At 45.7% G+C, this 23446-nt stretch overlaps 1 long non-coding RNA gene across 1 annotated transcript; it reads left to right on the forward strand.

The window, feature by feature from the left end:
* Nucleotides 1-1617: 1617 nt before the first annotated feature.
* On the forward strand, nucleotides 1618-20029 carry LOC144929163 (uncharacterized). Its single transcript, XR_013634464.1, has 4 exons — nucleotides 1618-1812; nucleotides 8083-8132; nucleotides 19271-19305; nucleotides 19987-20029. It is a non-coding gene; the product is annotated as an uncharacterized LOC144929163 (long non-coding RNA).
* Nucleotides 20030-23446: the final 3417 nt, after the last annotated feature.

Below are 23446 nucleotides of genomic sequence, written 5' to 3' on the forward strand. Positions count from 1 at the left end.
ATTCTAATCCTTTTAATAATGATCTAGATTCTCTCTCCACTTCAAAGTAACTCAACAGAAGACTTCAGACTTATTCTAACCCAGTCGTGGAACAGTAACAATGCTGTGGGATTCATGTGAACTATCCCACCTAAGCAACCCAGGCCACGAATGAAACTACTAAAAATATTGCAGAATGAATACGTTCAGGAAAAAAATCACAATCTGTTCTCCGAACAAATAGCCACATTCAAATACATTCAGCTCTTGTACCTGTGCAGCATAGACAAGTTTCATGAAGCAGAGAGTTATGTAACGCATTACTGGGGTTTCAGTGTCTAGTTTCAAGGAGCTGCCAGTAACCTGGACTCAAAACAAGGCTCTCACTTCATCCACCACAGAATTTCAGCCATTCCTAGAGTGAGGCAAACATCCATTTAACTGCAACCCCATGCAACAGTTTAGGACAGGAAGAAGTAAAGGATCCTGGTACCCAAATGAAGGTCCTTGATGTCATGCTCAAGTGTTGGTAGACCGAATGCGTGGAAGCAGCGAGGCACAGCACTTGCAGTATCATAGTAAACCCTCTAAATCCATGCTGGGATTTGGAGACCTACAACATGACCAGGATAAGGAGACCAAAGTGTCTGTATTTTGGAAAGGCATAATAAATAAAATCCCACAAGGAGGAACTGTCCTTTAACTATTCTAGCCTATGAGCAAATTACTGCAAGGCTCCAGAGGGAGTGGAGGGCTGGGTGCCTGTAGAACCATGCCATGCTACCAGGGGGCGTGAACCGGGACAACCCTCTGTCAGAGTAGGCTACAGTTAACACCTGTTAATTAAGACTGTAAACACACAGTTAGCAAGTGTAGCATAGATAAACGACTGAGAGAGAGGTTGCTTAGCTGCCACATCTCTCACAGTGCAACGTGTTCACCTGTAAAGCCACAAGCGCGCACCCTGCAGCATGTGCTGTGAAATCATCTTTAGACAGAGTCAGCTCTTTGGTTAACCACGCTCTGCGAGTTAGACCTGCACTTCAGGTGACACTGCTGCAGTGCTTCATGCCTTATTGCATCACCACTGGCGTCTTATCAGTGTCCCCCCCATCAATATATCTACGATAAAATGGCTTATTTAAGAAGCACTGGATCCCTGAGCTCTCCCCTCTGACTGATTTTGTTTCAGGTTCCTCCATTGTTCAGAGGTCTCATTCTTTCCTGTAACTCCATAGGCTCTGAGCAAACAAATAAAAGCAAGGAGAGTTTTTGTGCTGCTCTCCTAGTGGAATCATAAAAAGAAAGCAAAAATGAAATATAGCTGAGATTCAGTATTTATGTTGAGTTTTGGTTTTTTGTTGCCTTTTTTTTTTTAAACTAACTTTTGTCGCTCCGTTTCTCAGAAAAAGCTGGGTAACAAGAGACTGTGGTTTCTGTTTGGTAAGAAAACCCAGCAGTGATGTTTTAGTCTCACATCTCAGTAACAACTCAGCTTCTCCTTGTTTGAGGGTAGAGGCCATGAGCAACAAACTGGCTTCTCTCTCACTCCAGCATCTCAGGAAGTGACAGCAGTCATTCTTCCCTTCTGTCTTCCTGTCCACACCCACACTTGTCAAAAAGAGATGATCTGCAGTGGAGATTTGGTATGCTGAATTTGGGTGCACATGAAGATGGTGTCATAAAGTGATTCTACCTGCCCACTAGGTTTTTGATTTCTAAAAGTCCTGGTAGAAAATACAACTAAAACAGGAGTCAAAAAGAAGAAACTACCTGCTTTCCAGAGCTGCTGAGATTATTTGAAAGGATGGGGAACTGCCTACCAAAAATGAGGTAGGTTCAATATCCATTTATGTTCAAAGATTGGCGTAAGAGGCTAAGGAGAAGGGCTAAAGCTGATAGATGTTTTGTGAAACGTAGGAACAAACAGGGACAAATGGCACCCAAGACTGAACCTGTTTTATGTGATCACTTAAAGGGGCCATCAGAAATCTGTTGCTTAACTGAGATGATCTGCTAATCAAGGCCAAGTAAAATTGTACTCAATATGTTTAAAGATAGAAAATTACCTCATTATAATATTTAGCTCTTATATAAAGCTCTTCATCCGTAACTCTCAAAGCACTTCACTGACGTGGTAAGTAACAACCCCATTTTATAGATGGGGAAAATGAGGCACAGTTCAACTGACTGGCCTGGGGTCACACAGGTCAGTTGCAGAGCCAGGAAAAGAGGTCAGAATAGATGATCACAACAGTCCCTTCGAACCTTAAAAAAATCTATGAAAACCCAGATCTTGAGTCTCAGTCCTGTCTTCTATCCCTAGCATGTGTTCCTTAAGGACAGTGTCTTGTACAGTTATACTGGATAGCAGGCTGCAAACATAAGAAAAGACATCACACTGGCTGTTTAAGATTCTTGGGATCCCTTCACTGTATCAAGTAAGAGAAGTACTCTATTTAAAATCACCTAGTTTCTCATAGGGCATACATAGGATGTCTAGCACCAACAAGTTGCAGGTCCAGCTCTGCCGGGGAGGGGATGGGGGGTAATGGTTTCTAAAAGGTTTGATGCCAGTTCAGAGCCAAACTTCTCAGCTGATGTCACAAAGAGGTGGGAGATGGTCGTAGATGTTCCCCTTCTAGCTCTGGCAGATGAACTTATGGGATATTTCTAGAGTTTAATCACATCCCAATGTGCCACTGTTCCATACTATATCTGTAGCTATGGTACCACCAAGAAAACTGTCTCAAGGGGCTGTTCCCACAGTACTATAGAAATACAGATTTCATTCAATAAAAGTAGAAATAGTCACCCGATGACATTCCGGGGTGCAATCCAGACCAGCAAGGGGATATTTCACCCCTGCCTGCAACCTGCAGTGCCTCACAATGCTTTGCTGCAACAGCTGCCACCTGGGCTGCTCATAGACAGACAAACAGCGTGCAGGGCACACCCAGAGTGTCTATATACAGCCACAGCCATGGTCCAGCAACTCTGACCCCAGCAGCCTATTACGAAACATCAGCCATGCTCTGGTTTCCAGTAGCCTTGGTTATTACTTGCAGGGTGACCCCAACATACTCCCAGTCCTGATTTTCCTCTCAAGAATGCGTGTTCTGTGATGTCTGGCCCTCTCCTGGGCAGTTCAGATAGATTAGGTCCATTACCCCTCTAAGGGAATCAACATACAACAGTCTGCTACTCACATCATTCGGTTTAAAGACAACACCAGATTAGTTTTAATTAAAGAATAAAACAAGTTCCTTTAACTATAAAGAGATAGATTTTAAGTGAGTTCAAGTATTAAAGCAGGTTTCAGAGTAGCAGCCGTGTTAGTCCGATGCATCCGATGAAGTGAGCTGAAGCTCACGAAAGCTTATGCTCCAATAAATGTGTTAGTCTCTAAGGTGCCACAAGTACACCTTTTCTTTTTAAGTATTAAAGTGTTAAACTCAGAAATAGTTACAAGAGATAAAACACTTTCTAAATTTCACAAACTAGACTTGGTTGAAGGTAACATTCTTACAACAGGTTCCCAGCAACATTGCTTAGCAAGTTTCAGGGCAGGATTTGCTCCCAAAGTCCATAGTCTGTGTCTTTTGTCTTCTTAGGTGGAAAAGAGAGAGAGATGGACAGGGAGATATAATATGGGGTAGTTTTGCCCCCTCACTTTAATAGTTCTGTCACCCTTTGAAATGCATTTTCCTGAAGGTTAATCCTTAGATAAAGGTCTTTCCAGCATGGAGACATGGGGGGGGGGGTCTCATCATGAAAGAGGTTTCATGCTGTTTGCTAAAATGCAGTTTTGCCTTGTCTCCCTCTTGCTGTTTCAAGGACCTCGTTTACCACTTATACATAAATTCAGGTACGCACACATTCCTTTTTTTAAGACCTGCTTGACGAGTCCTACCTAATTGAGGCTACATGGATTTGAACATGTGCTACCAACATTACTCTGGGGGAATTCATAACTTTACAGATAATGTTGCTACACACATTTCATCATATTATTGACCAGTGAGTTATTAGTTTTCAAATGATACCTCAAAAGACATATTTTGTAGAAAATATTATTAGAATGGTGTGTACGGTGACAATCTAGGGGTGCATTCGGTCACCCAAATACACTGGATTATAACTTTTGGAGACTTCTTTATGGAAGTAATTGTTTTTCACTCAACAAAGAGAGGTTTGCCCTGTGAGAACTTCAGTCTGCAAACTACACTGGATTGGGGCAGTTTAGGACTTCCATGGTACTTGGCAATAAACTGCATTTCACTATTCTGGCCTTGCTAGCCACTGTCCACAATTTGCGTTTGCTGAACTTAGTCATTCACCAGGGTCACAGGCTGGGATATGCCAGTCTTCTAAAAGTTAGAAGTCGTTTCTCACACATGAACTTCCTCAAGGCCATTCCCATTTACCACAATGGCTATTATCTTTCAAGCCAGGCTTCTTGTTCTTTGTTTCATACACCTCACAGAAAGTGGCAGGTGCTGTCAGAAAACAAGACGTAGGGGGCAGATGTGTGGTTTCCTCTGTGATGCACATGTCGGCACGAACTGACAGAAGCAGTTTTTAAGGGGAAAAGGCTTTGCCTTGGTGGTTTTTTGGCTGTGGTTTTAGTAGATCAAAAATAGATTACCTCACAATGCGCTGATGGCTCAGAGTCAGCTTATGCCTTAGGAAAGCCAAATGAGCCCCTTTGTTGTTGCCGTCAAAATCTTCAAACCAAAATTCAACCTTTTGGACAAAGTACTTGGTTACTACTCTGAGTAATGAGAGGACTGGAAGAAACAATAACCTTACTACACCTGTCTAATTCCAGTGTTAAAAACAGGACAAATTTTTTAAGAGCACCTAAGTCTCATTTTCAAAAATGACTTAGGCATTTAAAAACTGAAACCCTATTAACTTTCAATGCTTACTATGGTGCAGAAGTGCCTAAATCACTTTTAAAAGTGGGACTTAAATTCTTAAAAATTTTATACACATGCTTCCAAGCAGCATTCAATCAGAAAAATGTGGGAAAACTGAATGCCCATGCAGACATTTGCACTGTCTAATGATACAGCAAATGAAACCATCCATTTAAGTAAGTCCCACACGAGGTGCGAGGAAGAGGCTCCAGCAGAGAAGCAGTTAAACCCCAAATGCAGCTCTGCATCTCAGTTCATGCCTGCTTCCCTCTCTGTACCAGTCTCTTCCTCTGGTGAACAAGTGCTGGATGAAGGAAATATAGGAAGGACATTAGATGGATGTGCTCTCTGTTACCCATGACAGATTGTATTTAATGATTCCATAGCACAACTTATAATTGCTGTTATCACCACCTGACCTGACTCAGCTTGACTGTCAAGGCTCGTCAGATTGCTTTCACATGGCAGGAAGGATCCTGACTGTGATAATTTTTGTCTGTTATAACCTCCTGAATGCTGACAAATCCACATCTATTTGATCCATCATTTAACTTCCCTCACCACCGCAAATGACTAGAGTGACAACTTGCAACAGTGAGAAAGTCTGATCCCAGGTTACACAAGGCTTGAATAAACATGTTAAATACTCCTTATTATGGCAAAGGTCTAGAGCTTTGCTGAAATTCATCCTATTTGGCAGGAGGTTGCCTGGCTGCATGCATTTCATGATCACAAAAGGAACCAAAGAAGAACTAAAGCTCCTCTGTTTTGAAAGCATAAGTAGCTGCCATTTGGGCTAGAGAATTATCTCAGTAACTGTACTAGGATTAGGGTTTGAGTGTCTTTACAGGTCGTCAGCCTGTGGACATGAACAGTCATGCACTCTTGACAAGGTCTGATACTCCATCCAGTACATCATCAAGTCTATACTGATCCCACTGAACACTTAGGGTGCTTCTACACAGCAAAGAAAAACCTGTGGCTGGCCTGTGCCAGCTGACTCTGGCTTGTGGCCTTGAGTTGAGGGGCTGTCTCATTGCTGTGTAGACCCCGCAGGGTGTTAGAGCCTGGGCTCCAGCCCGAGCGCTATAGCCTACACAGCAAGGAAGCAGCCCACTCCCAAGTCAGTTAACACTGGCCAGCCATGGGATGTCTAGTTGCTGTGTAGACTTTTCTGTCCTGTCCCAACACTCATTCAGCATTGTGTAATTTTTTTGGAAGGCATCTGCGGAGCTGCCTCTATGTTTCCTGTTCCAAAGTGCTGGCCAGGAGCAAAGAATACATTTTCAGGACCTTGGGAAAGTTGATCTCATAGAGAAAATGAAACATGCTAGGTGGGTAACTCCATAATGAACTCCACTATCCTGAAACTTTTAATCATCATTAACCAGAAGAGCAGCTGACACATCAGGGCCCTTTAAAAATATTATGTTCAATAGGTCTGCACCATGCAACAGCAGGCTAAATGTCCCACACAGCTGCAACTCTACCCATCAATGTGCTGCCACACTGACCAAGGAAGCCCCCATTTAGGAACGAAAGGGACATTTAAGTCCATTCAGTCCTTGGCATCCCTGCTGTGATGACTGAAGCGGGTGCCAATCAGTACCAACTGTAGCGGTGGGTTTTGAGATGTACATCGACTAAGAACTACAATGAGATCAGGAACTCATTTCTCCCAAGCCACAGTAAAGTTACCAGAGTAATATTCTCTTTGGTACCAACACATGCTGGAAGCAGGGAAATGTAACCTAGAGCTTAAAGATTTCACATCCTGTTATTAATCCACTGGCCCATCAGCTCTCCACTATTATGTTTCTTGACCCTATTTTCTGCTTTTCATTCTCCCCAACCCCATATTTGGCCTTTTGTCTTCATCAAAATGAGTTTTAATCTGTACATATCTATTTTTGACTCAGCCACTTCCTGCATCTGTAACAGTCTCTGGGAGGCTTGTAGGACAGAGCACTAGTCCTACAAGCAGCTTCTTTACACCAAATTGAAAACAGCTTTGGGGGAAGATTTCAAAGACATTTAGGTGCCTAAAAATGCATGACTCTGTTGTAATGCTATTAATTAGGACGAACAATAATTAGCACTTGGATTTAGACAGTGCTTGAGAATTATATCAAAAATGATGGAACACTTCCCTTTACATGCACTAGGGCTGGGCTGTCACTGACTTGTGTCTTCCAGCCACCTCCTGTTTCACGGCTACAATCAGCCCCTATAGCACCTTTTGCATTTCTCCAACATCCTCAATTTAAATGCCTGTGGTCACTACCAACTTTCTAGAGCAATTTCTCACTAGTCAGAACTTGGAGCAGATTACCTGCAGGAGCCCAGAGCTGTATGTCCTTGCTGCAAATCTCCAGGGAGTTGCTACCAGGCTGGGGATAAGACCCCAGGTTTCAGCAACCATGAAATGTGATCAGAATCTGCCATCTCCTAGTTTCTTTCTCTGCCCACTTGCCACTGTAGGCAGGCATGAGTGGCTCTCAGCTCCTTCTGCTATGGCCATTCAACACTACCACTATGGGGGCCAGGATTAGTGCTCCTGTTTCCTCCCTTGTCAGGCCCACCATAGACAAAGAGCCATGTAGCTTCTTCCCTCTCTTCCTAACAGTTCCATGTGTCAGGAGCTATGCTCACAGAGCGAGGGCAAGATGGAAAAAAAAGTGAGAGAGGGGAGAAGCTGGGGACGATAACCCACGTCAACCTATCTTGGGGAGAAGAGAGCAGGCCATCCCCACAGATTGTGTGCATCTGGCTGGAGAAAGTGAATGCTGTGGGGGACCATCAGCTAGAAGTGGATGAAAAAAAGGGAATTAATTTCTGGGACAAGTCTCATGTCTCTCTCTCACCAGAACCAGGGCCTCTGTGTTCTGCCTCATTTCCTCAGAACTGTGGGGGAAGGGAGGGGTGGCAGAGTGCCCCAACACTCTCCCTTAGCAGCCTTCAATAAAAGCTTTTGTCACTTTCTGTGGCAAAGTGAAATTGTCTACAGCCTTCCAAGCAGGCAGCCAGAGAGACATTTTAATTTTCCCCAGTGGCTTATTTATTTTTTTTTTTTTAAGCAAGACTGAAATTCTCACAGAAACTGTCAAAAGTCTTTCGAACAACATTTTTGACCACCTCTCTCATCACTACCAAGCTTAACATGCCTCCTTTTATTTTCCAGCTTAGAATCATGTGCCGACCTCAGGAGGAGGAGACGCCCACACCAGCATGGTAAGCAAAATGTGGCTGTGGCTTCAGCGGATTTCCCCTCTCAGGCAGGACCAGCCGTTCCTAAACACTGGAAGAAGCATTTAGCCATTTGCAGTGCAGTGCCTTTGTCAACATGGTATCCCAGAATTCTCATAATTAACTACGACACATAGGGGAAACCTCTCATGCATTTCACATCCTAGTCAGGCTACAGGTCCACGCACAAGCACTCAACACAGATGGGGAATATACTCCCCCTTTGCCACAGTCCATAGACCAATTGCCAGACTCACACTAAAGAAACAGTAACAACATGCAGGATAGTCAGGGCTGTTTTCAACACTAATTTGCTGTAGAATTAGTACTTGTCTTGGAACACCTGGCATCCAATGCTGAATAGTGCCCACGCCTACAACTGTCAGCTTTATACCAGGCCCACAGTTTAACTGGCAGTTATGCTTTCATCCTAGTTGTGAAAGATATAAAGTAGCATAGCCTGAATTTATCTGGAATCGCACGGGTATGCAAAATGAGTGTCATTTGTGACGCACATGTAGCATAAACAGCTAGAAACAGAGGATAAGATAAACCTGGAAGAGTGCCGGCTCTATCTTAAACCCTCCCCAGTCACCTTGATTTTTCAGTTACCCTTGGTTTGGCATGCCCAGAGAATGCAAGTTAAACTACTTTGTTCCTGTTCACTGACCAATTGATACCCAAAGAGTATCTGCCATTTACAACAATGGTGGATTTGGCCTATTTGCACTAACAGTTACACTCTAGCCTGGAAATACCATTGCAGGAAGGGAGAATCATTTTTACGGGAATTCACTGTGAACTTAGGGAAGCCACCTTACACGAGAGGTGAAATGTTAAGGCCTCCAAGATCACACATGATAATCGAGGAAGAATTCCAGATTGCTAGGTATCATGAAAGAGAGGCTGTTTACTGCATTAGGTCATGGACGTAGCAGTGTTCCTGTGCAACTGTCTGGGCATGCCCACTTATACGGTCTATACCAACAAGTACAGAACCATGCTTGTGCTTTTGGAAATGCGTTCAGGCACTTGTATCAACTCACAAGTGTAAGCAGTGTCAGGATGAGCTCCACCCTGACATCTGGTGGTGAGGTGTGGCAAGTTGTGGAAAAGAATTTCAGGGGCCGATCTCATTTGCATAGGCACACCCACCACGCCTAGAATGAGACCATAGCTGCCCAAATGGTCACTTTGGCTGCTGTGGGATCCCCAGTGTCTCTGTTATTGGGGCAGGAAGAATAAATTGTTATTACCCTGATTATGGGAACTGTGCTTGGAACTGTACGTGGCCTTTTGTTACGATGGAGGGATTCACCATCATCTAAGTAGCACTCGCTAGGCAAGGGTCATGGGTTCCAAAACTGTGTGAATGGAGAGAGGCTGGGGACAAGTATTAATACTTGGTGGCATGGGCCCCTTGGTGAGGGCCTTACATGCTAATTGCACTTCCTCCTCTCTCCACTGTGGAATATCAGAGCTAATTTTGATTTCATTAGAAGTCTAGTTACAGGCTGCTGAGCTCACTTTGGGCTGACAGTGCACCAGCACTGGGGCTCCCCTATTATAAGCTGAATTCACCTAAGCGCTGAAATCACTGAGTGTTGTGTTAAGTAGTGGGGGAGCCTGAAGATATATTGTGGAGCAGTTTGCGGGCCGGCTGGCGAAGCAGTTCGACACGGAGCAGTGTGTGGATGGCAGGAGCTGCTTGTGGGCCGTGGAGCTGAGCGAAGGAGTTCGTGGGGCGGCTGGCGGAGCGGAGCGCAGCTGAGTGAAGGAGTTCGTGGGGCGGCTGGTGGAGCGGAGTGCAGCTGCGCGAAGGAGTTTTGTGGGGCGGCTGGCGGAGCGGAGCGGAGCGCCGCTATGGAGCTATGGGGCGGTCAGCTTCAGATCACGTAAGGTGCCTCTTACCCCCGTCCCATTTCCACCCAGGTTGGGAGGTAAAGCTCCGCCGATAAACTTTCGAACTCTGGGGCTGCCCTGACCAGGGACAGAGACTTTTGGGGCATTGGACTTTTGGGGTTGCTGGACTCAAGAACCAAAGGGAAAAGGGCATGCCCCGATTTGCCTGGGGTGGGTTGTTTTTGCTCATGGGTTGTGTTATGAATCCGGTTGGTGGTGTTTCCCCAACATAATGCCACATTGTTTCTCTCTGTTATTAAAAGACTTTTGCTACACTCAGACTATGTGCTTGCGAGAGGGGAAGTATTGCCTCTTGGAGGCGCCCAGCGGGGGTGGTATATATTTGTCCCAGGTCACTGGGTGGGGGCTCGAGCCAGTTTGCATTGTGTTATTGGAATGGAACCCCTAGATATTGAACCCGGCCCTTGTTGCTGCCAACTCTGACGGGCAGAAGGGTTACATTTTTGGGGGCTCGTCCGGGATCGCCTGGGTCAGTACCCCTCGCAAGCACCTGTTGAGTGATCCACTACATTGGGAAACAATTTATATATTTTTTTTGTTTGTGCTTATATTTTGAGGAAATTACTGTTTGTATAATGGCTAATATGTCAGGTTTGTTGGGCCCTGGCTCAGCAGCTTCTAGCTCGGAGGCTGCAGCCTCGGCTGATGATTGGACAAAAGCTCTGGGGCAAATATTGGAAAAGGTTGTGCTGCCCCATGCTGAGTCAGACTCTTGTCGTAAGTTAAGATTATTTGCTGGGGAGGAGGAGTTTGAACCCTGGTTAGAGCATACCACTGAAATGCTGCAAGAGTGGGCCGTACCAGATGCAGAAAAGCGAAGATGCCTTATAGAGAGCCTTGGCGGCCCAGCATTAGATGTGATTCGCACCCTGAAGCTCATTGACCCTGGGGTCAGTGTGAAGGACTGCCTAGAGGCCCTTGAACACAACTTTGGGAGCGTAGAGGGCCCTGAAGACAGCTACTGTAAGTTCCTTAATTCCCGACAACAAAAGGGCGAGAAGGCTTCAGCCTACATACAGAGACTGGAGAGACTGCTTCAGAGAGCTGTCATGAGGGGAGCAGTGACTGCTGAGCAGATGGATCAGACCAGACTGGCTCAAATTGTAAGAGGAACTCAGTATCAGAACCCGATTCTACTTCATCTCCGGCTAAGAGAACGACGGGAACATCCCCCAAGTTACTCCCAGCTGATAAAAGAGGTCCGAGAGGAGGAAGAAAGGCAGGCTGCCAGTGAGTTTTGGGAAGCCCAAACATCGGAGCCAGCCAGCACAACACCACTGCAAATGGCCAGTGTACTGATGGTGAGCACCAGAGAGGAACTTGCCCAACAAATACAGGTCCTGACGGAATGGATAGCTGAGCTGCAAAGTACCGTTGACCGAGTTAAGACTTCTAGGAATAAGAAGCCTCAAACTGTGGCGATTGAGAAGCCCGCACTTAGAGCCACCATCCCCCCCAGGCGAAGGGGGAAAGGTCAATTCTTCTGCTACCGATGTGGTCAGGATGGACACAGTGCTGCCAAGTGCCGTAATGAAGAAAACCCCTCCTTAGTGTATGGAAAGCTGAGGATCAGTTGGGAGAGATCCGGTAGCTGCCAGAGGGTCTGGGGACGGGGACCCCCCAGGTCTGCAGGATTTGAAGATTCCCCCAGAAAAGACTGTCCAGCTGGGATCCCTGCAGGACTGATAGGGCCTCGAGCAGAGGTCATGGTGAGGATCGAAGGGGTGGAGTGTAAAGCAGTGCTTGACACTGGATCTCAAGTGACTATTATATTTCAGTCATTCTACCAACAGATGCTTAGGCACCTGCCTATACAGCCACTGACTGGCCTTGGCCTATGTGGCCTCAGCATGGATGAATACCCCTATCAAGGGTATGTCATAGTGCACCTGGAATTCCCAGAGGAGGTTGCTGGGGTGAGAGAAGAGGTAGACACAGCTGCCTTAATATGCCCTGACCCTAAAGGGACTTCTGATGTGTCTGTGCTGATAGGGACCAACTCCAGTCTCTTCAAGGTACTCGCAGATTACTGCAGAAGGCGGGCTGGGGACCAGTACCTGAATACCCTGATGATCCATACGCTTTGTGCTGAAGCCTATAGGAAAATTGAGAGCGCTAAAAGGGACACATCTGAGCTACCGCTTGGGGCACTGAAGTACGCGGGCACAACCCCCTTAGTAGTGCCTGCAAGGACGGAGCAAGAAGTGCTTGTCATGAGTACCTGTCTGAAAGGCAGTAAAGGGACGTTAGCAATGATAGAGCAGCCGATGGGAGGAGAGCTCCCTGAAGGAGTGCTGGTCCCCAGTGGAGTCATAACCCTACCTGCTGAAGCCCAGGAAAGGGTGACTATACTGATTGCTAATGAAACGAGTCGTGATATTTTTGTGAAGCAAGGACAAAAGATAGCAGACCTCTTTGAGCCTGAGTCGATTGTAAAACCCCAGTATGAAACTCCAGTTCCGGCAATAGACCCAGCAAAGTTTGACTTTGGAGATTCACCAGTGTCCGAGGACTGGAAAGATCGCCTGAGGAAGAAACTTTGTGAAAGATCCAAGGTGTTCTCACTGCATGAGTGGGATGTGGGATGTGCAAAAGGAGTAGAGCACAATATCAGACTACATGACTCTCGACCTTTCAGGGAGAGATCTAGGAAGATTGCTCTCTCTGAGATGGAAGATGTGCGACATCATCTTCAGGAGCTGGCTGCGAATGGCATCATTACAGAGTCCCGCAGCCCATACGCCTCACCCATCGTGGTAGTCCGCAAAAAGAATGGGAAAATCCGGATGTGTATTGACTACCGCACCCTAAACAGCCGTACGGTGGTCGACCAGTACACTATGCCTCGAGTGCAAGACGCCTTAGACTGTTTGCTGGGAAGCCAGTGGTTCTCTGTGTTGGATCTTCGAAGTGGATACTACCAGATCCCTCTGGGAGAAGAAGATAAGGAGAAGACAGCCTTCATCTGCCCATTAGGGTTTTATCAGTTCGAACGCATGCCCCAAGGGATTTCTGGAGCACCTGCCACCTTTCAACGTCTCATGGAGAAAGTTGTGGGAGACATGAATTTACTGCAAGTGTTAGTTTATTTGGATGACCTGATTGTGTTTGGAAGAACCTTAGAGGAGCATGAAGAAAGACTTCTTAAAGTGCTTGATAGGTTGGAGGATTATGGTCTGAAGCTTTCAATTGACAAATGCCAGTTCTGCAGAACCTCAGTGAAGTACGTGGGTCACATTGTGTCCCAAGAAGGTGTGAGTACTGATCCTGATAAAATAGAAGCACTCACTACATGGCCACGTCCAAGTAACTACAGAGAACTCAAGACCTTCCTTGGATTTAGTGGCTACTACCGCAGATTTGTGAAAAACTATGCTACGATTGTAAAGCCTCTGAATGATCTTACCAGGGGACATCAGTCCAGCAAGAACAAATCTAAGTCCAAGAATAAGGGGAGGTCCCCAAAGCCTCCTGTGCAGAGACACAATGGCCCCTTTGCACCATTTGGGCCACGGTGGGATGAGAGATGTGAAAGGGCTTTTCAAGAAATCATTACTTGCCTAACTCATGCTCCAGTCCTAGTTTTTGCTGACCCAAGCAAACCATTTATCCTGCATACTGATGCCAGTTTGGAGGGTCTGGGAGCAGTCCTGTACCAGGAAGTGGAAGGCAAATGTAAACCTGTAGCCTTTGCCAGCCGAGGATTGTCTGATAGTGAAACTCGCTATCCCACCCACAAGCTGGAGTTTTTGGCCTTGAAATGGGCCATCACTGAGAAATTTCGAGACTACTTGTATGGTGCTCAGTTCCAGGTGTGGACAGACAACAATCCACTGACTTATGTGTTAACAAGTGCTAAGCTGGATGCTACAGGGCAGAGATGGGTGGCCGCCTTGGCTAGCTATGAGTTCAGCATTCAGTACCGATCAGGGAGAAGCAATGTAGATGCAGATGCATTGTCCAGGCGTCCGCAGGCTCCAGAAGTTGCTGTGATACCCACAGATGGAGTGAGAGCTATTTGCAGTGTGAGTCGCCGAGAGCCAGAGGCCCGTGAAGACTTTCAGGGATGTGTTGCAGAAGCTTTGGGCCTGCCCCCTGAATGCATGCCTTCTGCTTCGGTGAACTATATTGCATTAGACCAATCTCCTTTGCCCATGCTCAATGCGGCTGACTGGCAAGAAGCCCAGCGGCAAGATATTGACATTCGTGATACACTACTTGCCAAAAGGGAGGGGCGAAGCCCAACTGCGGTTGTCCCACCTAACCCGGAGGGTAAACTACTATTGAGAGAATGGACCAAACTAAAACTGATTCAGGGAGTGCTACACCGAATGACCACTGACCCTTTACAAAAACAACGAGCACAACTAGTACTGCCAAAAAAAGTACAGAGCCCTGGCCATGAGGGCCCTGCATGATGACTTTGGGCATTTAGGGATGGAGAGGACCCTGGAACTTATTCGTAGTAGGTTCTATTGGCCCCGAATGGCTGAAGATGTTCGCAGGAAATGTGAGACTTGCGCTCGATGTGTTCAAAGGAAAACTCTGCCCACGAGGGCTGCATATCTCAAGAACATCACCAGCAACAAACCTTTGGAGTTGGTATGCATTGATTTCTTGTCTGTAGAGGTAGACAAGAGGAATGTTGGAAACATTCTAGTAGTGACTGACCATTTTACACGGTATGCACAAGCATATCCCACACGTGATCAGAGGGCCACCACCGTTGCTCGAGTATTGTGGGACAAATATTTCTCAGTCTATGGATTCCCGGCTCGGATACACTCTGATCAGGGGCGGGATTTTGAGAGTCACCTTCTGAAGGAGGTGCTGAAGATAGCAGGAATTAAAAAGTCTAGGACAACGCCTTATCACCCCCAAGGTGATCCTCAGCCAGAGAGGTTCAATCGAACCCTATTAGATATGTTGGGAACTTTGCGACCAGAGCAGAAGGCAACCTGGAGCCAGCATGTCGCATTTCTGGTGCATGCCTACAATGCCACAAAGAACGATGCTACGGGAGTCACCCCATATCTCTTGATGTTTGGGCGAGAACCAAGATTACCCATAGACTTGTGCTTTGGTGTATCAGAGGATGGAGATAGCTATGAAACTCATCAGCAATATGTATCCCGACTAAAAGAAAAGCTGCGGGATGCTTATCGCTTAGCTACCGCTGCGGCTCGGAAGAACGCAGACCGCAACAAACATCGATATGATGCTAGAGTGCGTTCGCAGGAGCTCCAGCCGGGGGACAGAGTCCTGCTGCGAAATTTGGGTATTGCTGGCAAACACAAGATAGCTGACAGATGGAAGGCAATACCTTACCTGGTGATGGAAAAGCTGGGAGATCTGCCGGTCTACAAGATCAAACCTGAAGACGGTCCAGGGCAAATAAAGACGGTGCATAGAAACCTTTTGCTCCCTGTGGGGGAATTGGTAAGCACCCCTTGTGAGATGGGCCACGGCAGGGCCGCCGGGCAGAACAGAGGTGCTAGACCAAAGCCGCCATCCAACACAGACAGTGGGCCCCCTGCAGCTAACTTACCCCTATTCTGCACATCTGAGAGTGAGTCTGAGGAGGAAGACACAACCCTGGTGTATCCTGGGATGGAGACAAGATTTCAGTCTCGATCAGCTGAACCAAACGAGAGTTTTCCCTCTTCCGCCCTAAACCCAATGGCGGAACTATTTAGGCCCCTTTCTGATACCCCGGTGCTGCTGATGAGACCCCCCTGTGATGACACACACAGCTTATTGGACAATGGGGACAGACAGGTAGAGGATGTCCTGGGCACCTTGGACCCTCCAGCGTTAGAACTAGGAGTGCAGGGGCCTACGCCAGTAGCCGAGGGACCCTCCAGGGAAGCCTCTCCATCCGTCACTCAAGAGGATGTTCCCCTTACTTCGGCAACAGAGATTCTCAATAGACGAGACAGGGTGATAAGACCAGTGAAACGGTTAACTTATGATGCACCTGGGGTGACTAGTGAGGAGCCAATACATTTAGCACACAGGCTTGTGGAAGCTAAAGTGGGCTTCCTGAGGCCCTTTGGAGGAAACCAATGAGTTGGTATAAAGGGAGTGTGATTTGTCGGGACGACAAAGTCTCGGCTGGGGGGAGGATGTAAGCAGTGTCAGGATGAGCTCCACCCTGACATCTGGTGGTGAGGTGTGGCAAGTTGTGGAAAAGAATTTCAGGGGCCGATCTCATTTGCATAGGCACACCCACCACGCCTAGAATGAGACCATAGCTGCCCAAATGGTCACTTTGGCTGCTGTGGGATCCCCAGTGTCTCTGTTATTGGGGCAGGAAGAATAAATTGTTATTACCCTGATTATGGGAACTGTGCTTGGAACTGTACGTGGCCTTTTGTTACGATGGAGGGATTCACCATCATCTAAGTAGCACTCGCTAGGCAAGGGTCATGGGTTCCAAAACTGTGTGAATGGAGAGAGGCTGGGGACAAGTATTAATACTTGGTGGCATGGGCCCCTTGGTGAGGGCCTTACATGCTAATTGCACTTCCTCCTCTCTCCACTGTGGAATATCAGAGCTAATTTTGATTTCATTAGAAGTCTAGTTACAGGCTGCTGAGCTCACTTTGGGCTGACAGTGCACCAGCACTGGGGCTCCCCTATTATAAGCTGAATTCACCTAAGCGCTGAAATCACTGAGTGTTGTGTTAAGTAGTGGGGGAGCCTGAAGATATATTGTGGAGCAGTTTGCGGGCCGGCTGGCGAAGCAGTTCGACACGGAGCAGTGTGTGGATGGCAGGAGCTGCTTGTGGGCCGTGGAGCTGAGCGAAGGAGTTCGTGGGGCGGCTGGCGGAGCGGAGCGCAGCTGAGTGAAGGAGTTCGTGGGGCGGCTGGTGGAGCGGAGTGCAGCTGCGCGAAGGAGTTTTGTGGGGCGGCTGGCGGAGCGGAGCGGAGCGCCGCTATGGAGCTATGGGGCGGTCAGCTTCAGATCACGTAAGGTGCCTCTTACCCCCGTCCCATTTCCACCCAGGTTGGGAGGTAAAGCTCCGCCGATAAACTTTCGAACTCTGGGGCTGCCCTGACCAGGGACAGAGACTTTTGGGGCATTGGACTTTTGGGGTTGCTGGACTCAAGAACCAAAGGGAAAAGGGCATGCCCCGATTTGCCTGGGGTGGGTTGTTTTTGCTCATGGGTTGTGTTATGAATCCGGTTGGTGGTGTTTCCCCAACATAATGCCACATTGTTTCTCTCTGTTATTAAAAGACTTTTGCTACACTCAGACTATGTGCTTGCGAGAGGGGAAGTATTGCCTCTTGGAGGCGCCCAGCGGGGGTGGTATATATTTGTCCCAGGTCACTGGGTGGGGGCTCGAGCCAGTTTGCATTGTGTTATTGGAATGGAACCCCTAGATATTGAACCCGGCCCTTGTTGCTGCCAACTCTGACGGGCAGAAGGGTTACACAAGAGCTAGTGATATTAATATTACTGTAAATATGGATGAGTGTTTTGGCACTTTAAGTACATGCCTGAGCATATGCATGTCAGCATGTGAGCACATTTAGAATTGTGCAAGTCTTTTAGAACAAACCCCTAAACAGGACAAAATTCACAGTGTTGATGACTCACGGTGTTATGAAAACCTTTTCTTTAAGATGGGTTGACTTTTAAGGGCACCAAAGTTAAGTTTCAGGTCCTGAAAAGGAATGCATGGTAAAAGATGCAATTAAAAAAGAGTTTTAAGTGAGATTCCCTGAATTTTAGGTTTGGACAAAATAGTCTCATGGTCAAAACCTTACTCTAAGAATCAAAATCATTTGAGGATTCACAGACTATCAGGTCTCTGAGTAACATTTTTTCATAATTGAAATGTAGAAAAGGGGAAGAATTGTCTAGTGGCTCGAACATGAGTCAGATCATCTGAGTTTCAGCTCAGACTCTGCCACTGTTTCTCTCTGACACATAGTGAGGTTACATGACTTACCTGAAATCTATTACCTGTTCTTTTCAAGAGGCATGATCTTTCCCCACCGCAAATGCACTGGAATTCTTACTGCTTTACTTAGACTAATTGCTGAGGGCAGAAATTATGTCTCCACTTAATTCTGTGCAGTGGCAACCCCAATTTGGTGCTCAGCAAGTAAGTACTAATAGTAATATTACTAACGTGTCTGAGATCTTTAGATGGAAGGTGCTGCTAAAGTGCAAAATATTAGTATTGATAAAACACAGTGAAACCAAATTTCAAAGGGGGAAGATATCCACATGTAGGCACCAAAGTGAGTACAGTATAAGGAGATCAGAAAGAAAACATTAGCCTGTCCTACGAAGGATATAGCAAGCCACTCAAAGATACATGCCAGAGCCTAAATACCTGTTTTCAGTGCCTTAATACTGTACTGACTTATACTAGACTTGATGTATATTTTAGGTGCCCAAAACTGAAAGTTTGGCTTTCCAAGTTTACAGAAACAGCAAATAGTCTAGCAAGCCTAAGAACAAGAAACAAACCACATGTACTGAAGTGTAAATCAGTTGATAAAGATGATGTTGACAATTCCCCATTTATACATCAACAATTGGAACAGAAACAGTCACCAGGATGAACTCTGCATACAGTCCACCAAACCACTGTGCAGAACGGCTAACATACTCACTGCCATATAGAACATCCCATACACTACCAGGCTTAGATCCATATTTACTACACAAACGTAGGCAGGATAAAACTATATAGTCAAAAGGAACAATCTTGCGTTACTGAGGATGACAAGATTATGCAACACGAACTACAGAGCATCACTTGAGCTAGGAAAGTACAGAGGATCCCCATCTCTATCAGGGGCAGTCTCTGAGCCTGCCCAGTCAAAAACAAAAGGGAAAGCATCAAAAGGCTTTGAGCTGTGTTTTATAATGCAGTGAGAGCAGTCTGAAGTCCACACTAAGCTCAGAAAAAGGTAACTAAAACTGCTTATACATGTGAATTTTATTCATCCGTCTGTGACAAGTTTCTAATCTCTTTCCACGGTCAGTTTCACACAGGTTGGTAGTTTTCCAGGGATTGTGTTGATGAAGCAAGGTCTGTATCTGTGAGAGTCCTGTTATAGAACAGAGTTCTCCTTGTCCCTTTGATAGCCAGTCTCTCACACTTTTGTCTCTCCTGCCTCCATGATGTGCCTGTGCCAAAGGCTTGAAATTTACACGTTTTGCTTTTCTCTCTCCAGCACAGGCCCACAGAAGTGACCTAGCTGCCAGTAAGGTAATGAAAGCTTTTCTGCAGTTTTAAGACAATGCCTTGGAGCTGGAAAGCTTTTGATTAAACCTTCCAGTATAAGAGTAAAGTATGAAATCTTTGAGTGGCTGGCTAAATCCTTGGTAGGACTTCCCTAATACCCAAGGTGGGAGAAAAGGGGAGTAAACAGACCAGATCTGGGAGGTCTTTAGAACCTTGTCATGGGGAAGGATGGGTTGAAGTTGTACCCTTCAGTAGGTTTTCCGCAGATGAGCAGAAAACAGCTGGATTAAAGCATAAGGGAACTGGTCCATCTCACATTACTATGCAGAATTAGTCAGGGCTGATATTCTGATCAGGGGGCTGAGGGTGAAGAGGAGAAAGTATAGGAAAAAGCCTGTAGGTTTTGGTGATAATGACTCATGGGTACCATAGAATCTGCATATTCTCATTTCACAGTCAAGCAGGAGGCATGCTGCTGCTGCTTCCAGTCTTCACACTACCAGACAAAGCCAGCTACGAAGAGAATAATTTACTGTGTCCCGGATTCCAGCCACCCTCTGATTAATACACTCTGCCACAGTACCCATTTAGGGAAGCAACTTTACTGAGCATGTGCAATCCAGTCAGACAGCTACATTAAACAAAAAAGTAGCTGTAAAAAGTAGCTCTTAACCAAATATGTACTACTAATTATTTGTATTGCAGTCTCATCTAGGAACCCCCGTCGCAGACCAAGACCCTGCTATGGTAGGTATTGTACAAACACAAAGATGATCCGCTTCTGTGTCCAATATTGTATAAAACCTAGGAAAGCCTTCAGGGATTGTGTTTTCTTCATCAGTTCATACCTGTTGATAGAGAACATGGAGGATGATTCCTTGAAGACATTAGCATAGTGGAGGACAGACTACCATTCTATCTCTATAATATAAAGGGTGGCTACAGAAAGCACCTAACTGAGTAGGACCTACTTAAGTACAGTTCTAGTCATACAAATGACTAAAACTGGCACCATAGAGGTCCATGTTTAGTGCTGCTTAATGATTTCAGATCTCGTTTACAACTAAATATGTTTCCCCGCAATGCCCAGCCCTGAATACTTTTGCCCCCTCACATATCCCCCCTGGGATAAGTTAAACCTCTTTCATCTATTATCTGTTTACACACACACACACACACAGAACAGATTTCAGAGTAGCAGCCGTGTTAGTCTGTATTCGCAAAAAGAAAAGGAGTACTTGTGGCACCTTAGAGACTAACCAATTTATTTGAGCATGAGCTTTCGTGAGCTACAGCTCACTTCATCGGATGCACGTGATGAAGTGAGCTGTAGCTCACGAAAGCTTATGCTCAAATAAATTGGTTAGTCTCTAAGGTGCCACAAGTACTCCTTTTCTTTTTACACACAGAGAAATGAGCATGCGGAATAGACAGAGGAGGAGCAAGTGATATTTCTACCTACGCCTTTTGTTCTCTTGTTAGTGGCTTTTCCTGCTTCTCTTCACTCTTCCGGTCCCTTGGCCTTGTTAAGTTAATTTTGATAGAATTAATGAGTCCAACCAGTCAACAGTACTAACATGACCCTGTTGCTGTACAACACTAAACAGTTAAACAGATTGGAGTTCCAAGCACAGAGACCTCTGCCTGCTTACTCCCATGGCCACCATACTATTAAAAACCTTAATCTTTTATTTAAGATACAGAAAAACGTATTACAAAGGCCTTAACTGAAGTATTAAACAAGGCTTTCATGTTAATAGCCCTTGTTCCCTTTCTCTTTCCCTGTATAAAGCTTTTAGAAGGAAAATCCCCTGCCTGACAGGCTCTTAGATGGAATTAAAGAGGGCAAATAACTCCTTTTGGGGAGAAAAGAGAGGAAGTTAATTGAGATGGGCTGAAGCTGTTGCTGTAAAGTCCAATCCTTTAAGGCACACAAGAAGAACACACCAAAAAAAGGGAGAAAAAAGAACAGCAAAGAGAGAAAAATGCAGCTTTTGTCTTGTGTACTGACTTACTTTCATTCTCACTACTCAAGCAAACATAGGCCCCGTAGGCCCACTCCAAGATCTGGAAAACTCATACCAGCAATGGTCTGTTTAGGGCATTACTTTTAGCTCTCTGTCATAAGCTTACAGAAATGTTCCAAAATATGCAGTAGTGGCCAGCTAATCCAGACTTATCAAAGAGAAGGCAAAAGAAGAGGGCTAGAAAAGAGAAGAAACAAGGTGGGGAAGAAAAAGGACACATGGGGGAATGGAGGACAGCAGGAACCAAAGTCTCACATTCCAGGTGGCGTCTGGGATTTAGCCAGAGCCAGTCAAGTGGCAGTATCATCAGTATCCCTCCCTCTGGCTCAATCTGGTCAGGACAACAAAGACCTGGGGGTCCCAGGAGATGGTGGTGATCGTAGTCATTATGGTGAAGTTTGCTCCTTCCTTGCCTCCCAGTCCACCAACTTGATTCTTCCCCTGAAATCCTTTTATTAACAACCCTGAAAGGAGTGATGGAAGGAATACCCATCTCTTCATTATTTTGTCTACTAGCTAGGTCCAATTTATGACACACCTACATGGTTTCCAGGCCAACACTCCTCTTGTTTACCTGATTTGATCTCACTCCAGTCCTTGGGTGGCATCAAGAGGCTTTTTGGTTTGGATTAAGTCAGTCTTCGTCCTTGACTTTTGCTGACTTGTACAAGCAGTTCTGTGTTACAGGGACAGCTAGACTCTTGTAATCTTGAATAACTTATAGCACAAGCCTCTGCACAACAGCCTGCAAGCTGCACCAGTTTTGGCTTCCCCGTACTCAGAAGGTCAAACACAGAGGTGATGTGTAAAGGAGTTAGGTGTATGTTAGATGCTAGTAAATGGGTGTGTCTCTCTTAAATTATTCTAAATGGCCCCTAGACTAAGTGTAAGTTAGGCTAATGTATATATTGATTGTGGGGAACACAGAGATGGTGTAAGTTACACCAGCTTAGACTGTGTTCACCTCTGAATTTATCCCTGCATATGCATAAGCAGTATTTGAATAGTCTTCCAAGTGCAACTACTTCTGAAGCACAATTGAGCTCTTTACCACTGGGGGTAACTGTCTGACTGCCCCCCAAAACAAGATGGGAAACTTTAATGACCCTGAAGATCAGGTCTGCAATTTTACATTCCATTAGACAACAAGCATGCATAATTGGATGCTCCTACGCATGGTAAGCTGCAGTTTACACAATACGGAAGTGATTGCAGATTTGGCCACAACAGTGAATATTGTTGTCAGTCACTCAGTACTGGGCTAGCAACAGGGCTACCACATGAGTCTCACTCACTGTATAGTCTTCAGTTTCAGTGCAGGGCAAGAGATTTTCAATACTGCTCTCTCTTCTCATTATCAGGCTAATCTTGAAGAAAGAGACTTGACTCATCCTAATGAGATATGCTACGCCACCATCAATCATGGCCTTAAGGAAAACCTCCCCATGATAAACAGCAACCATGAAACTGAATATACCTTAATCTGCATGCCTGCCAAGAAAGTGACTTTTACCGGTCACCAGGACAATGAATATGATTATGTCCTGATAAGTTAGGAAATCTGCTCCTCTCTTTACTGCACCAAAGGAGCCTGCATATTCTAAGCAACTAGGATGCGTCTTCCAAACCATTTTCCCAGTAACATCAACAGTTACAATAAACCCAGGGGCATCCCTTTAACATACACAGCCTACACTTTGGGGTAGTCCTGCCATTCACTGTTCAAGTGACACTTTACCATAAAAGATTTAACACAATGAAATTTACACAACATGATGTTGGGACTAGTTGGGTAACAAAGCAACACAAATCAACAATATCTGCCCATTGCAAGATGGTATAGTAATTTAGGAGCTTCATTATTAGAAGCTGCTAAGGCTTTCAGTCCTCTTTGCAGAGTTTTAAATAATTGCACAATTTATTTTAGAAGGGGACTAGTGAACATTTCCAGTGACCCAACTGTTGGTGAAAATTTCAGTGACTCTGGTAAAACCTCACCAGAATGCTTGTTTACTTAAATTATAAAACAAAGACCTAGAGTGCCCTTGCACTGGCTGATCTTGCTGTAGGATGGTGTGGGTACAGAGCTGTGGTGGTTAATTTGACCATCCGTACAGTGGTTTTACAACCTGTGACCC

The sequence above is a fragment of the Lepidochelys kempii genome, chromosome 1 (assembly GCF_965140285.1).
Source record: "Lepidochelys kempii isolate rLepKem1 chromosome 1, rLepKem1.hap1, whole genome shotgun sequence".
In the NCBI taxonomy this organism is placed as follows: domain Eukaryota; kingdom Metazoa; phylum Chordata; order Testudines; family Cheloniidae; genus Lepidochelys; species Lepidochelys kempii.